Source organism: Hemitrygon akajei, chromosome 9, assembly GCF_048418815.1.
Source record: "Hemitrygon akajei chromosome 9, sHemAka1.3, whole genome shotgun sequence".
NCBI classification, from domain to species: domain Eukaryota; kingdom Metazoa; phylum Chordata; class Chondrichthyes; order Myliobatiformes; family Dasyatidae; genus Hemitrygon; species Hemitrygon akajei.
In genome coordinates this window covers 38,679,605-38,694,482 of record NC_133132.1, presented here as the reverse complement: position 1 = coordinate 38,694,482, position 14,878 = coordinate 38,679,605, and positions in this window count along the sequence as shown.

Sequence of the window (14,878 nt, the reverse complement as noted above, 5' to 3'; positions counted from 1 at the left end):
ACAAACTGCCCTAAAAGCCACCTCTTAGGCATTCAACAAATTCACTCTCTTGAGATCCATAACCAACCTGGTTTTCCCAGTCGACCTGCATGTTAAACTCTCCCGTGACTATCTTGAGAAGCCTTTTGAGAAGCCTTTGCTATTTCTCTTTGTAATCTGTAGTCCACCCATCCCAGCTACTGTTGGGAGGCCTGTATATAACTACCATCTGAGTCCTTTTACCCTTGCAGTTTCTGAATTCAGCCTACAAGGATTCAATATCTTCCGATCCTATGTCACATCTTTCTAATGATCTGATGCCATTCTTTATGCCACCCCTTCTGCCTACCTTCCTATCCCTCCGATACAATGTGTAACCTTGGGCATTCAGCTCCCAACTACAACCATCCTTCAGCCACGATTCAACAATGGCCGCAACATCATAACTGACAATCTGTAAAAGTGCAACAAGATCGTCCACCTTATTTCTTATACTCTGTGCATTGAGATATAACACGCTGAGCACTGTATTCGCTACCCTTTTTGATTCTGTATCCCGTACGCACTGATACTCTCTCTGCTGGCTGCAATTTTGTTCTATCATCTGCCTGCCCTTCCTAACAGTCTGTCTGTAAGCTATCTTGGCTTTTTTAACCATCCGTCCTTTCATGAGTCCCTTCACTCCAGTTCCCACCCCCCTGCCAAATTAGTTTAAACCATCCCCAGCAGCTCTAACAAACCTGCCCGTGAGAATATTGGCCCCCTCAGGTTCAGGTGCAACCCGTCCCTTTTGTACAGGTCATACGCCCTCAAAAGATATCCCAAAGCCCCAAGAGCCTGAAGCCCTGCCCCCTGCACCAGCTTCTCAGCCACATATTTATCTACGGACTCATCCAGTTTCTACCCTCACTGGCTCGTGGTACAGGTGGCAATCCGGAAATTACTACCCTGGAGGTCCTGCTTCTCAGCTTTCTACCTAGCTCTCCAAATTCTAACTTCTTGCGTTCGTCTGCCAACCGCCATTAGACATTAGGAGGAGAAGGAGGAGGGGCAGTGCTCCGTAAGGAGTGTAGCCTCATCCCACTTGTTGGTATTAAAAGTCCCAGGAGGAATGTTTGGGTGCCTTGAAACACTTTATTCTGCTGATGGTGTGAGTTATGGCTTGGGTAGACAAGCCAGTGAATGATTTCTATCTTTGTCCCCTCTTTGGGTTTGACCAGTGCCCACCCAATGTGCTCTTAATCTGTTTGTCTGTGAACAACCACAAAAATTCACATGGCCTCTGTGCTAGCAGCGAGCGGGTATTCTCTGGTGTAAACTGTTGGTGCCAGGCTGCCCTCAGATCAGGAGGGTCTCTGTGCGTCTGCAGTGGGTGGTCCTATGTTTGTAATGGCATTTGTCATCTTGTGGTTTGTTTGTACAACATTCTGGAGGTTTCAGTTTGACTTCAGATTTATTTTATCTTTGAATGTTATTACTTAAGGAAATTCCCTGCCCTTGGGCTAATGGCTAATTGCCTAGCTCATTAAGATAAGCATTAGATATTTTAGTACAGCTATTTTCGCAACATCAAGTACCCTTGCCTTGTTTCTTATTTTAATTTGTTTTGCCATTTCTTGCTTATTTTAAAATTGAAGGTATTATTTCTATTTGATTGCATTATACTTGAGAAAGAGTCTCACAACCATGATTAACAACTTGCTGGAGTTCAGCTGCAGGGCAGCTTCGGTGATGCTGTTCCCAAAGTTCTTCCCCTCTCCAGTCAGATACCTCCAGCATTTAAAGCAGGGTCTCCACTGATGCTGAGGTTTCAGAAAGGCATTGGTCAGACTGCACTTGGAGTACTGTGAGCAGTTTTGGCCCCCTTATCTAAGAAAAGATGTGTTGCCATTGGAGAGGATCCAGAGGAAGTGCATGAGAATGACCCCCCGGGAATGAAAGGGTTAACACATGAGGAGTGTTTGATGGTTCTGGGCCTGCACTCGCTGGAGTTTAGAAGAATGAAAGGGGATCTTATTGAAACCTATCGAATATTGAAAGGCATAGATAGAGTGGATATGGAGAGGATGTTTCCTATGGTGTGGGAGTCTAGGACCAGAGGGCACAGCCTCGGAATAGAGCGACATTCCTTTTGAACAGATATGAGAAGGAATTTCTTTAGTCAGAGCGTGGTGAATCTGTGGAAGTTATTGCCACAGATGGCTGTGGAGGCCAATTTATATTTAAAGTGGAAATTGATATGGTCTTGATTAGTAAGGGTGTCAAAGATATGTGAAGAAAGCAGGAGAATGGAGTTGAGAGGATCAGCCATGATGGAATGGAGGAGCAGATTGGATGGGCCAAATGGCCTAATTCTGCTCCTATGTCTTATGGTTTTATGGTCTAATCATCCATTATCCATAATCAAAGAATATCATTTGTCATTCTTCGGTGAAATTCATTATACAACTGGTCTCTTGAAACAAGAGCCTGGATTCCATGCATTTTACATAGTGATAACAAATAATGATATTGCCACCTCCCCTCCAGACCGCATTGACAGCTAGCATCCATTCTCAATTGAGAATAGTGTGAGCTTGTTTATCCAAGGTGGGTGAATTGAAGCAATGAAGTTTGATATCTCACCTTCAATGGGTGCCACGGTAGTGTAGTGGCTAGCACGCCACTCTTACAGCTTGGGATGTCGGAGTTCAGAGTTCAATCCTAATGTCCTCTGTAAGGAGACTCTACACATCCTCCCCGTGGAATCTGTGGGTTTTCTTTGGGTGTTCCACGTTCCTCCCACAGTCTAAAGACGTCAGGGTAGGTTAATCGGTCATTATAAATTGTCCAGTGATTAGGTTACGGTTAAATCTGGGTTATTGGGGGATGCTAGGAAGTGCAATTTGAAAGTCTATTACACGCTGTACCTCTAATAAAATAAATACAAAACACTGGAGGAACTCAGCAGTTCTGGCAGCATCTATGGAGTGGAATAAACAGTTAACGTTTTGAGCTGAGACCCTTCATCAGGACTTCCTTAGGCAGTTGTCTGTTCCTTATTTTTCCCTGGACCCTTTATGTTTTCGTTGACACAAGCCTTAATTTCCATTGCAGGTAAAGTTAGTTAAAGATATATTTCTGACAGCATGGGGAATGATCTACCCTACTGTTAATGATACATACATTTGATTGTTTTGATGTGGTTACCAGGAGGCTTAATGAGGGAGTGGTGGTAGATGTCATCTACATGGACTTTAGAAAAGCCTTTGACAATGTCCCACAAGTTAAGCTGCTTCAGAAAGTTGGGTCACATAAGATCCAGGTTGTGAAAGTCTATTGGATGCAGTACTGGCTTGGTGGTAGAGGAGACTTGGTATGTCACTAAAGACTCGTAAGTCTCTGCAAATGTACCATGGAGAGCATTCTAACTAGAGAGGCGCCACTGCACAGGATCCAAAAAAGCTTCAGAAAACTGCAGACTCAGCCTGTTCCATCATAGGCTCCCCCAGCATTGAGGACACCTTCAAAAGGCGATACCTCAAAAAGGAGCCATCCATCATTAAGGACCTTCATCGTCCAGAACATGCCTCCTTCTCATTGCTACCGTCAAGGAGGAGGTACAGGAGCCTGAAAGCAAACATTCAATGTTTTAGGAACATCCTCTTCTCCTCTGTCATCAGAGTTCTGAATGGACCATGAACCCATGTACACTGCCTCACAATTTTTTCTCTCTTTTTGCACCATGCATTTAATTAAAAAAATATATTTCTTATTGTAATGCATAGTTTTTTATGATTATGCATTGCAATGTTCTGCTTCTATAAAACAACAAATCTTGTGACCTATGCCAGTGATATTAAACCTGACTCTGATTTTGAGGGGTGTTCATCAGACTGGGGGCCTCCTGTGACCCTTGGTGTTTCACAGGAATCAACTCCTGATGAAGATTCTCAGCCCAAAATGCCAATTGCTTATTCCCCTCTATAGATGCTGCCCGATCTGTGGAGTTCCCTCAGGACTTTATGTGTCTTGCTCAGGATTTCCACCATCTGCAGAATCTTTTCTGTTTGTCTCCCTTGCCTGTCACCATGTGATATGATTCACTTTACAGGGGAAGGTGACTTAAGGATCAATGCAGAAAGCTTGGACAACTGGGGAAGGTGGGCTACTTCAGCCCAGTAAACAGTTCAAACCGTACAGAAGCTAAGCTTCATTACCCTGAGTCTGTGAGAAACCAGGCTGCTAGATGGTGCCACGAGCTTTTAAACCGCTGGAGTGTGAATGATGAACTTTATTTCAGACCATATAGAGTCATAGAAAACTACAGCACAGAAACAGGCCCTTTGGCCCATCTAGTCCATGCCAAACCATTTAAATTGCCGATTCCTGCACCATAACCCTCTCATCCTATGCAAAGTTCTCTTAAATGTTGAAATCGAAGACACATCCACCACATGTGAAAGGCCTAGACAGAGTAGATGTGGAAAGGATGTTTTCCATGGTGGGAGAGTCTAGGACAAGAGGGCACAGCCTCAGGATAGAGGGACGCCCTTTCAAAACAAAGATGCAAAGAGATTTCTTTAGCCAAAAGGTGGTGAATTTGTGGAATTTGTTGCCACATGCAGCTGTGGAGGCCAGGTCGCTGAGAGTATTTAAGGCAGAGACTGATAGGTTCTTGATTGGACACGGTATCAAAGGTTACGGGGAGAAGGCCGGGAACTGGGCTTGAGGAGGATAGGAAAAAGGGATCAGCCATGATTGAATGTTGGAGCAGGCTCAATGGGCCAAATAGACTAATTCTGCTCCTATGTCTTATGGTCTTATGGTCTTGTGCTGGTAGCTCATTCCATACTCTCACCAATCTCTGAGTGAAGATGTTTCCCCTCATGTTCCCTTTAATGTTTCACCATTCACCCTTAACCCTTGAACTCTAGTTCTAGTCTCAGCCAACCTCAGTGGAAAACATCTGTTTGCATATACTTTATCTCTTCATAATTTTGAATACTTTTATCAAAATCTCCTCTCAATCTTTAGATAGGAAGGTTCAGTCGTTAGGTATTAATAATGATGTAGTAAGATAGATTCAACAGTGGCTGGATGAGCGATGCCAGAGAGTAGTGGTGGATAACTGTTTGTCAGGTTGGAGGCCGGTGACTAGTGGTGTGCCTCAGGGATCTGTACTGGTTCCAATGTTGTTTGTCATATACATTAATGATCTGGATGATGGGGTGGTAAATTGGATTAGTAAGTATGCGGGTGATACTAAGATAGGTGGAGTTGTGGATAATGAAGTAGGTTTTCAAAGCTTGCAGAGAGTTTTAGGCCAGTTAGAAGAGTGGGCTGAGCGATGGCAGATGGAGTTTAATGCTGATAAGTGTGAGCTGCTACATTTTGGTAGGACTAATCAAAATAGGACATACATGGTAAGTGGTAGGGCATTGAGGAATGCAGTAGAACAGAGTGATCTAGGAATAATGGTGCATAGTTCCTTGAAGGTGGAATCTCATGTGGATAGGGTGGTGAAGAAAGCTTTCTGTATGCTGGCCTTTATAAATCAGAGCATTGAGTACAGGAGTTAGGATGTAATGTTAAAATTGTACAAGGCATTGGTGAGGCCAAATTTGGAGTATTATGTACAGTTCTGGTCACTGAATTATAGGAAAGATGTCAACAAAATAGAAAGAGTACAGAAGAGATTTACTAGAATGTTTCCTGGGTTTCAGCACCTAAGTTACAGAGAAAGGTTGAACAAGTTAGGTCTTTATTCTTTGGAGCGTAGAAGGTTGAGGGGGACTTGATAGAGGTATTTAAAATTATGAGGGGGATAGATAGGGTTGACGTGGATAGGCTTTTTCCATTGAGAGTAGGGGAGATTCAAACAAGAGGACATGAGTTGAGAGTTAGGGAGCAAAAGTTTAGGGGTAACATGAGGGGCAACTTCTTTACTCAGAGAGTGGTAGCTGTGTGGAATGAGCTTCCAGTAGAAGTGGTAGAGGCAGGTTTGATATTGTCATTAAAAAAAAAAATTGGATAGGTATATGGACAGGAAAGGAATGGAGAGTTATGGGCTGAGTGCAGGTCAGTGGGACTAGGTGAGAGTAAGCGTTCGGCACGGACTAGAAAGGCCGAGATGGCCTGTTTCCATGCTGTAATTGTTATATGGTTATAATCTTCTCCATTCTAAGGAATACAGTCCTAACCTACTCAATCTTTCCTTATAACTCAGATTCTCCAGACCCTGCAATATCCTTGTAAATTTTCTGTGTAGTTCTCTGATGTGGAAGCTGTAGAGATTATGCAGAGGAGGTTACCAAGATGCTGCCTGGAGTAGAAAGATGGTCTTATGAAAAAAGGCTAAGCAAACTAGAGCTTTTCTCTTTGGAGTGAACAAGAATGAGAGGCAACTTGATAGAGGTGTACAAGATGATAAGAGGCATAGATTGAGTGAACAGCCAGAGACTTTTTCCCAGGGTGGAAATGGCTAATATGCTGGGGCACCAGTTTAAGATAATTGGAGGGAAATATACGGGGGATGTCAGAGGTAGGTTTCAGACGTGGAGGGTAGTAGGTGTGTGGAGCACCCTGACGGGCGTGGTGATGAAAGCAGACACATTAGGAATTTAAGAAATTCTTTGATAGATACATGGATGAAAGCAAAATGGAGGACGATGTTGGAGGGCAGGGTTAGATTGATTTTAGGGTAGGTTAAGAAGTTGTCACTGTGCCGTAATGTTCCATATTCAATGTTATTTGTTCTAAAACTCTATACTTTCCTATTATTTCCAAAAGCCTGGACTTCTAAAATGTGTGCTTCAGAACATTATCTGATATCTTCTGATATTCAGCAGTAATAGTTTTATTGGATGGCCTTGTCTTCTACTTGCCTACTTAAAGATTTCCAGGATACTACTGGATGGGATAACTCAGCATTTAACGGTTTCCCCTTCTGAGCTTCCTATTTTTCTGGATGGAAGTTTGGTAGCATTCCCTAGCCTAGAGCAATCTTACTGTGATTCATATCTTATTACCTTATTTTCACTCATCGCCCACTTTATCAGCTACACCTGTTCACCTGGTCGTTAATGCAAATGTCTCATCAGCCAATCACGTGGCAGCAACTCAATGCATAAAAGCATGCAGCCATGGTCAAGAGGTTCAGCTGTTGTTCAGACCAGACATCAGAATGGGGAAGAAGTGTGATCGAAGTGACTTTGACTGTTTGGTTGTCAGTGCCAGAAAGGGTGGTTTCAGTATCTCAGAAACTGCTGATCTCCTGGGACTTTCACACACAACGGTCTCTAGAAGAGTTTACAGAGAATGGTGCAAATATCAAAAACAAAGGTCATCCAGTGAGTAGCAATTCCGTGGATGAAAATGAGTTGTTAATGTGAGAGGTCAGAGGAGAATGACCACACTAGTTCAAGTGTGATTCTTCATTTAGGGGCACTTTTGACCACCTGAAGTACCGAAAAATGAGATTTCTTGAAAATCTGATTGGTTACGTTATAATCTTTATTTTAGTTTTGGAGTGAAGACCAGGTCTTGGCATTGATCAACCTTTAAGAGAACCTTTACATTTTAAGGTGTTTTTGCAGAGTTTTCACAGATGAGTGTTATTACCATCACACCGTCAAAATACTGAATTTAATTTAAAATGAAACGAAAAACAAAAACTTCAAAGTCAATCCTGCAAATAATAATCATGCCCTTTAATACATTTGTTTTAACTCCTTTTTAAGTTTGTTCAGAATATATTTTTGAAACACATTTTCTTAAGCATGTCAATATTTTCCTTGGCTAAACAATGAAACATTTGTTTACTAATTAGACTATTGGAATTTTAACCCTTTTTGACAGAATGCTGATTTTGGCATCAAAGCACTTGACTCCAGCAAATGAGTTCAGACCAGGATTACTAAACAAAACTTTATTTCCCATCAAAATATGCACTGTGATGGTAATAGCAAAATACATTTGACATTGACAAACAATGATTCTAGTTTAACATTAACTCTGACAAAACATCTGTCCAACTAGAAGAAGCAGCACTTACAATTAAAAACACATCCCTACAAGTCTGGACTACTTATCAAAATTCCATAAGACATCACAGTTTTTAAGGCAGGCAGCTAGAGGACTTTGTTAAAAACATCCACGTGAAACATGAACATAGGCAGCCCAGCTTAACTAAGCGTTGTTTCTTGGTACAAAATACCTGCCTAACCCTCCACAACTCTGGAATAAGCAGCAATTCAGACTTCAAACAGATTATAGACACAATTATATTTCAGCTGTACATAACAGAGAACACTTTTTTAATGTTTACTCAACCCTCTACACATTTTTTTATCATTAAGACTTATGAAACATTCACAGAAATCTCAACAACTCTGAAAAAAGCAACACTTGAAATTTAAAGCACTTTCTTGTCGTCTCCATTAGTGCATAGGTGAAGCCTTGGGAAGATGGAGTTCATGCTGTTCTTGTTGCTGGCCTGTTGGAGATTCTATGCTATAAAACTTTTGTACTGCCTGTCTTTTCTTATCAGCAGCCCCTTTGTTTCTTTGATTAACTCTACACTGTCGTCTCTTCAGTCTCTATTTGCACTTTGGTAATTGTGAGATGATTTTATGTTTTCCGGTCTCCTCTCCCTTATTGTATCTTTATCTTCCAAGATACTGCTGATATTTCGCCGGGTCCTATTTAATTGTGCCTCTGTATTTTTTAAACCAGTCTGCTAATGATTTTGGGGCCATCTCGCCAACTTCCCCGCCAGTTGTGTGATGGTAAGGACGTGATGCTAATGCATTTCTCACTTTTTAAAAAAAAAAGTTGACTAAGTCTAGTATTTGCTAACTCAACTGGATAGCTAGCTTGTAAATGTAATTTAAATATACAGAAATAAAGTGGAATTTATTTTTCTCTCAGTTAGAACATTCAAATAGTAACTCATTTGGTAATGACACAAAATAAACATACTCTCAGATCAGGAGGTATAAATCTTTAAATTACTCACATTTCTGGACATCAGAATGTCAGTTTTCTGCCGTGACAGCCACATACTCCCGTCACTTCTCATTCTGATGGCAACCACATAGGCAGTTGTTTGAAAAAACTTGATTGGTTTCTAAAATGTGTTGAGTGTTGGTAATGACAGAAGTGTTGGGGTGGCAATTCTTTGCCATAATAAAATGTATAAGTTGTATAAGAAGTAACCCACGTGAATTTGACATGGGTTTTAAAAGCTTTTGTGGGAAAATACATGAATTCAATACCTGCTATTACTTTATTTGAAAACAGAATTGCAGAATCTGGGTAGGGGGACAAACCTAAAATAGTAAAATTCTGGCACATTCAAGTTTTTAACTCACTTAAAAATTAAGGAAGTATTATTAATGAAGCATGCTGACAGAAGTTTAGAGTTAATATTACCCAACTTTTAAAACTAGAGTACTTGATTTGGCGGAAAAAATGTCATTTTTTTCTTGAAAACCTATCCCTGGGATAGAAAAGTTATGCTAATTAAAGAACCAGCCAAAGGCTGACAGGAAGGCAACAGTAACTCAAATAACCCTGTGTTATAACAGTGGTGTGCAGAAGAGAATCTCTGAACGCAGAACACGTTGAACCTTGCAGTGGATGGGCTACAGAAGCAGAAGACCATGAACGTATACTCGGTGACCACTTTGTTAAGTACCTTCTGTACATATTAAAGTGCCACTGAGTGTATATCCATTGCATATGACCAATCTTCAGTGCTCGGATACAGGATTTTATTTTAGCAGCCCTCTAAAAAATACACGTCAGGTTTCCAATTAACGTTTTTGTTATGGAGGTAATGATTAAGTTTATTTGTCACATGAACATCATACAGAGAAATGTGTCATTTATGATGATGGCCAACATATTCCAAGGATGATTGGATGGTAGTATACATGTCACCATGTTTCTGGCGCCAACATAGCATGCCCGTATCCTTCCTTCCCATTTAAACTCTGCAAAGAGAGGATGTCTCAGTGACACTTCCTCCTCAATGAGTCTTCCTCATCCACGTCAGATCTCTCTCGCTCCCTCTCTCTGTAATGTTGGATATTAGTGAGACCAGGGGGCATAACATAGGGCAGTTTGTAAGAGATACCTCACAGTAACAGGCCCATCTGGCCGAACGAGCCCGCGCCGCCCCCTTGCACCCATGGGACCAATTAGCCTACTAACCCGAAAGTCTTTGGAATGTAGAAGGAAACCGGAGCACCTGGAGAAAACACACACAGTCACGGGGATAATGTACAAACTCCTTACAGAGAGCAGCGAGACTTGAACCCAGACCTTCCAGGCATTGCTGCTGTAAATTGTCATGCTAATTGCTGTACTACCTCACCACCCTGATTTGAGTTTATTGTAGAGATTAGTGGGCATATTCATTTCAAAAACAGCTTAAAATGCATAGATAGATAGATAGATAGATAGATAGATAGATACTTTATTCATCCCCATGGGGAAATTCAACTTTTTTCCAATGTCCCATACACTTGTTGTAGCAAAACTAATTACATACAATACTTAACTCAGTAAAGAATATGATATGCATCTAAATCACTATCTCAAAAAGCATTAATAATAGCTTTTAAAAAGTTCTTAAGTCCTGGCGGTAGAATTGTAAAGCCTAATGGCATTGGGGAGTATTGACCTCTTCATCCTGTCTGAGGAGCATTGCATTGATAGTAACCTGTCACTGAAACTGCTTCTCTGTCTCTGGATGGTGCTATGTAGAGGATGTTCAGAGTTATCCATAATTGACCGTAGCCTACTCAGCGCCCTTCGCTCAGCTACCGATGTTAAACTCTCCAGTACTTTGCCCACGACAGAGCCCGCCTTCCTTACCAGCTTATTAAGACGTGAGGCGTCCCTCTTCTTAATGCTTCCTCCCCAACACACCACCACAAAGAAGAGGGCGCTCTCCACAACTGACCTATAGAACATCTTCAGCATCTCACTACAGACATTGAATGAAGCCAACCTTCTTAGGAAGTACAGTCGACTCATAAACAGGTGCATTTAAAAAAATTCTGTACTCCAGTGTTCTTGGTCAAAGTTATGCTCTGTGCTCCATGCTCTATGCTTTATGGTCTATGGACTATGCTCTATGTTCTAAGTACTTAAAGAGCTAAATACGAAATAGCGAGATCATTAATTAAAAGTAAAATTTTTCATTAGATAACCTCTAGGAATGGATAAGAAGCATAATGAAGGGTGGAAAATAATGCCTTCCTTTAGAAGATTTATGTGGTGGGAAGGGAGATCCTCGGCGTCTGCGAAGAGTTGATGTCGGCGCAGGGCTAGAGTGAGGGGAAAGCACGGGTGGTGGGTCAAATTGCCTGCAACGTGGCTGGCTGTCATCAGCCTAGCACACTTTGAAAAGGAGAATAAAGCTACACCCGTGCGGATCTCTGCAACACCTGGCGACCCGGAGATCTCTGTCTCGAAGACTGATGTCGGAACAGCTTTCAAGAGGGCGAGCCCTCACAAGGCATTATGCCTTTGCGGAGTACCTGGTGGGGCTCTGAAAGCCTCTGCCAAGCCAGCTGTGTGGGAGAGTTCGAGGACCCCTTCAATTTCTCACCGCCGCAGTCGCAGGTTCCTACCTGCTTCAAGGGGCAACGACCATACCAGTGCTCAGAACGGAAGGGTGAGCTGCTCCATGACTGCTGCAGAATGGCACACACATCCACTGTGATGAAGTGGTTTGAAAGTTGGACTTAACTACAATTAACTCCCACCTAAGTAAGGGCTTGGACCCGCTGCAATTTGCCTATCGCCACAACAGGTCTACAGCAGGTGCAATCTCATTGGCTGTCCACGTGGACAATAGCAAAACCTACATTGGGCTGCTGTTTATTGACTACAGCTCAGCATTCAACACAATCATACCCTCAGTTCTAATCAGCCAGCTCCAGAACCTTGACCCCTGTACCTCGCTTTGCAAATGGACCCTTGGCTTCCTCACCTGAAGACCACAGTCTGTGCGGATGGGAAATAACACCTCTTCCTCACTGCCATTCAACACCAGAGCACCTCAAGGATGTGTGCTTAATCCAGTGCTGCACTCTCTCTATGTCCATGATTGTGTAGCTAGGCACAGCTCAAACGACATTTATAAGTTTGCTGATGATGTAACTACTGTTGGTAGAATTTCGCATGGTGACGAGGAGGCATCCAGCGACAAGATAGATCAAAGATTCAAAGTACATTTATTATCAAAGTACATATGCAGTGTACTACTCTGAAATTCGTCTTCTCACAGAAGGTCACGAAACAAAGAAAATCACGCGACCCATTCAAAGAAAACAACCAATGCACAATAAAAAGAACAAATCACGCAAATGGGGAAAAAAAACTACAAAAAAACACTGAATATTAAACATCAAACCACAGAATCAGTGCACTAGTCCCAGAATGTTCAGTTTAGTTCAGTTCAGTTCAATTTAGTGCTGTGTCCATAACACGTAGGAGCAGGATTAGGCCATTCAGTCCATCGAGTTATGGCTGATCCCAGACCCCAATCAACCCAATACACCTGCCTTCTCCCCATAAACTTTGATGCCCTGACTGATCAGGAAACTATCAACTTCCACCTTAAATATACCCACGGACTTGGCCTCCACCGCAGTCTGTGGCAGAACATTCCACAGATTACTCTCCGACTACTCTCTGGCTAAAAAAAATTCCTCCTTACCTTTGTTCCAAATGGTCGCCCCCTCAATTTTGAGACTATGCCCTCTAGTTCTGGATACCCCCACCATAGGAAACATCCTCTTCACATCCATCCTATCCCATCCTTTCAACATTTGGTAGGCTTCAAAGAGATCCCCCTACATTCTTCTAAATTCCAGTGAGTACAGGCCCAAAGCCGCCAAGCGCTCTTCATATGTTAACCCCTTCATTCCTGGAATCATCCTTGTGAACCTCCTCTGCTCTCTCTCCAGTGACAACACCTCCTTTCTGAGATTTGGGGCCCAAAACTGTTGACAATACTCTAAGTGCGGTCTGACTAGTGTTTTATAAAGCCTCAGCATTTTCTCCTTGCTGTTCGTTGACTGCAGGCCGCAGAGACAGTCTACCCCAATCAAAATTGCACAAAGTGACAATAAAAAAGGAGTAACCAAAAACTAGAAGAACATATAGCATGAACTGCAGATTCCAATCCACAAAACACGTCAATTAAATCTTGTCCTAGACTCCAGTACAATCCTCCAGCAGCAGCAAGCAAAATGGAAAGAGAGACTCGTCAAATGAGGCACCTTCTCCTGGGAGCAGTGAGTGAGAACGAGACAGCAACCAGTCAAGTGCAGGCACTTTCCTCCGGCAGCCCTGAGAGAGAGGGCGAGGGAGATCGGTCAAACGAAGGCGAATGACAATGAACACTGGCTCGCCTTCTGCTCTTGTCCTCATTCGATCTTGCTTGATGCATTAATCGGTCAGATCAATGTGAAATGGAGATCAGCTGGTGGAGTGGTGCTGCAGCAACAACCTTGCACTCAATGTCAGTAAGACCAAGGAATAGATTGTGGACCTTAGGAAGGATAAGTCAAGGGAACACACGCCAATCTTCATCTACTGGGGAAAGGGTGAGCAGTTTTAAGTTCCTGGGGGGGTCAACATTTTTGAGAACCTATTCTGAGGCCAACATATCGATGCAATGATAAATAAGACACAACAGCGGCTATAGGGGTTTGAGGAAAATTGGTATGTCACCAAAGACGTTCGCAATTTCTACAGGTGTACTGCGGAGAGAATTCTAACTGGCTGCAAACCATCTGGTACGGAGGGCCCACTGCACAGGATTGGAAAAAGCTGCAGAAAATCGTAAACTCAGCCAGCTCCATCATGGGTACTAACCTCCCCAGCATCTTAACGTTTCAGGAACATTTTCTTCTGCTTTGCAATCAAGTTTCTGAATGGACAATAAAATCAGTATTTTTTTTCTTTTTATTTGTAATTCTTATTTAATTTATTTTTAATATACTCCTTACTGTAATTTTTAGTTTATCGATGTGTATTGCAAAGCACTGCTGCCACAAAACGACAAGTTTCATATCATGTGCCAGTGATAGTAATGCTGATTCTGATTCTAAACTGAACGACATCACTTGTTTGACACACCCAGAAGGTGAACAGCGTTGATGTCAATGTTCGGACCAAGAGTCTGCAACCCAAAATATTAACTCTGTGTTTCATTTACAGGTGCTGCCTGATTCGGAATTGGAATTGATTTATTATTATTATTATTATTACTGTTTATATGTTTTCTCAAGAAAATAAAACCTGAGTTATGGGCATAGCCAAGCACACTCATTTGTCAATTGCTTGGAACTTCCAGACCATTCTGATGTTTAGCATTATGGTTTTCTGATGACTTATATAGATATTCCCATGTAGCCCTAATTGTTTAATGCTATTGTGTAGTGACTTTGGGATGACACCAGTTGTAGATATTACCATTGGGACAATGTATACACTGTTCATGCTCCATAGCCTTACAATTTCCTCTTTTAATTCAGCATATTTCTGGTGGTTTCTGATGTTAACTTTTTCTTCAATAGTGATAATGTCTTCATTTCTCTGGTTGTGTTCTCATTTAAATTTAGTGGTGTAGACTTCGTATCAGAATTGTATATGCTTGCATGAAGTGCTGATTCCTATTTTCATTGACGGAAGTATACCCTAAGCAGTTTTATCTAACTGTTGTATAGATTTTTACTGTATGTTATTCCTCGTCCCATGTCTGTCCTTGATGGTGTTAATCTAAGTGCATTTGAATGTATATAATCTTTTCTGAAATTTGTCATTTCAGTTCTTATTTTTCTTTGTAAATTTTCCAGATCAGTTTCAGACCAAGATATTATGCCAGCAGAATATG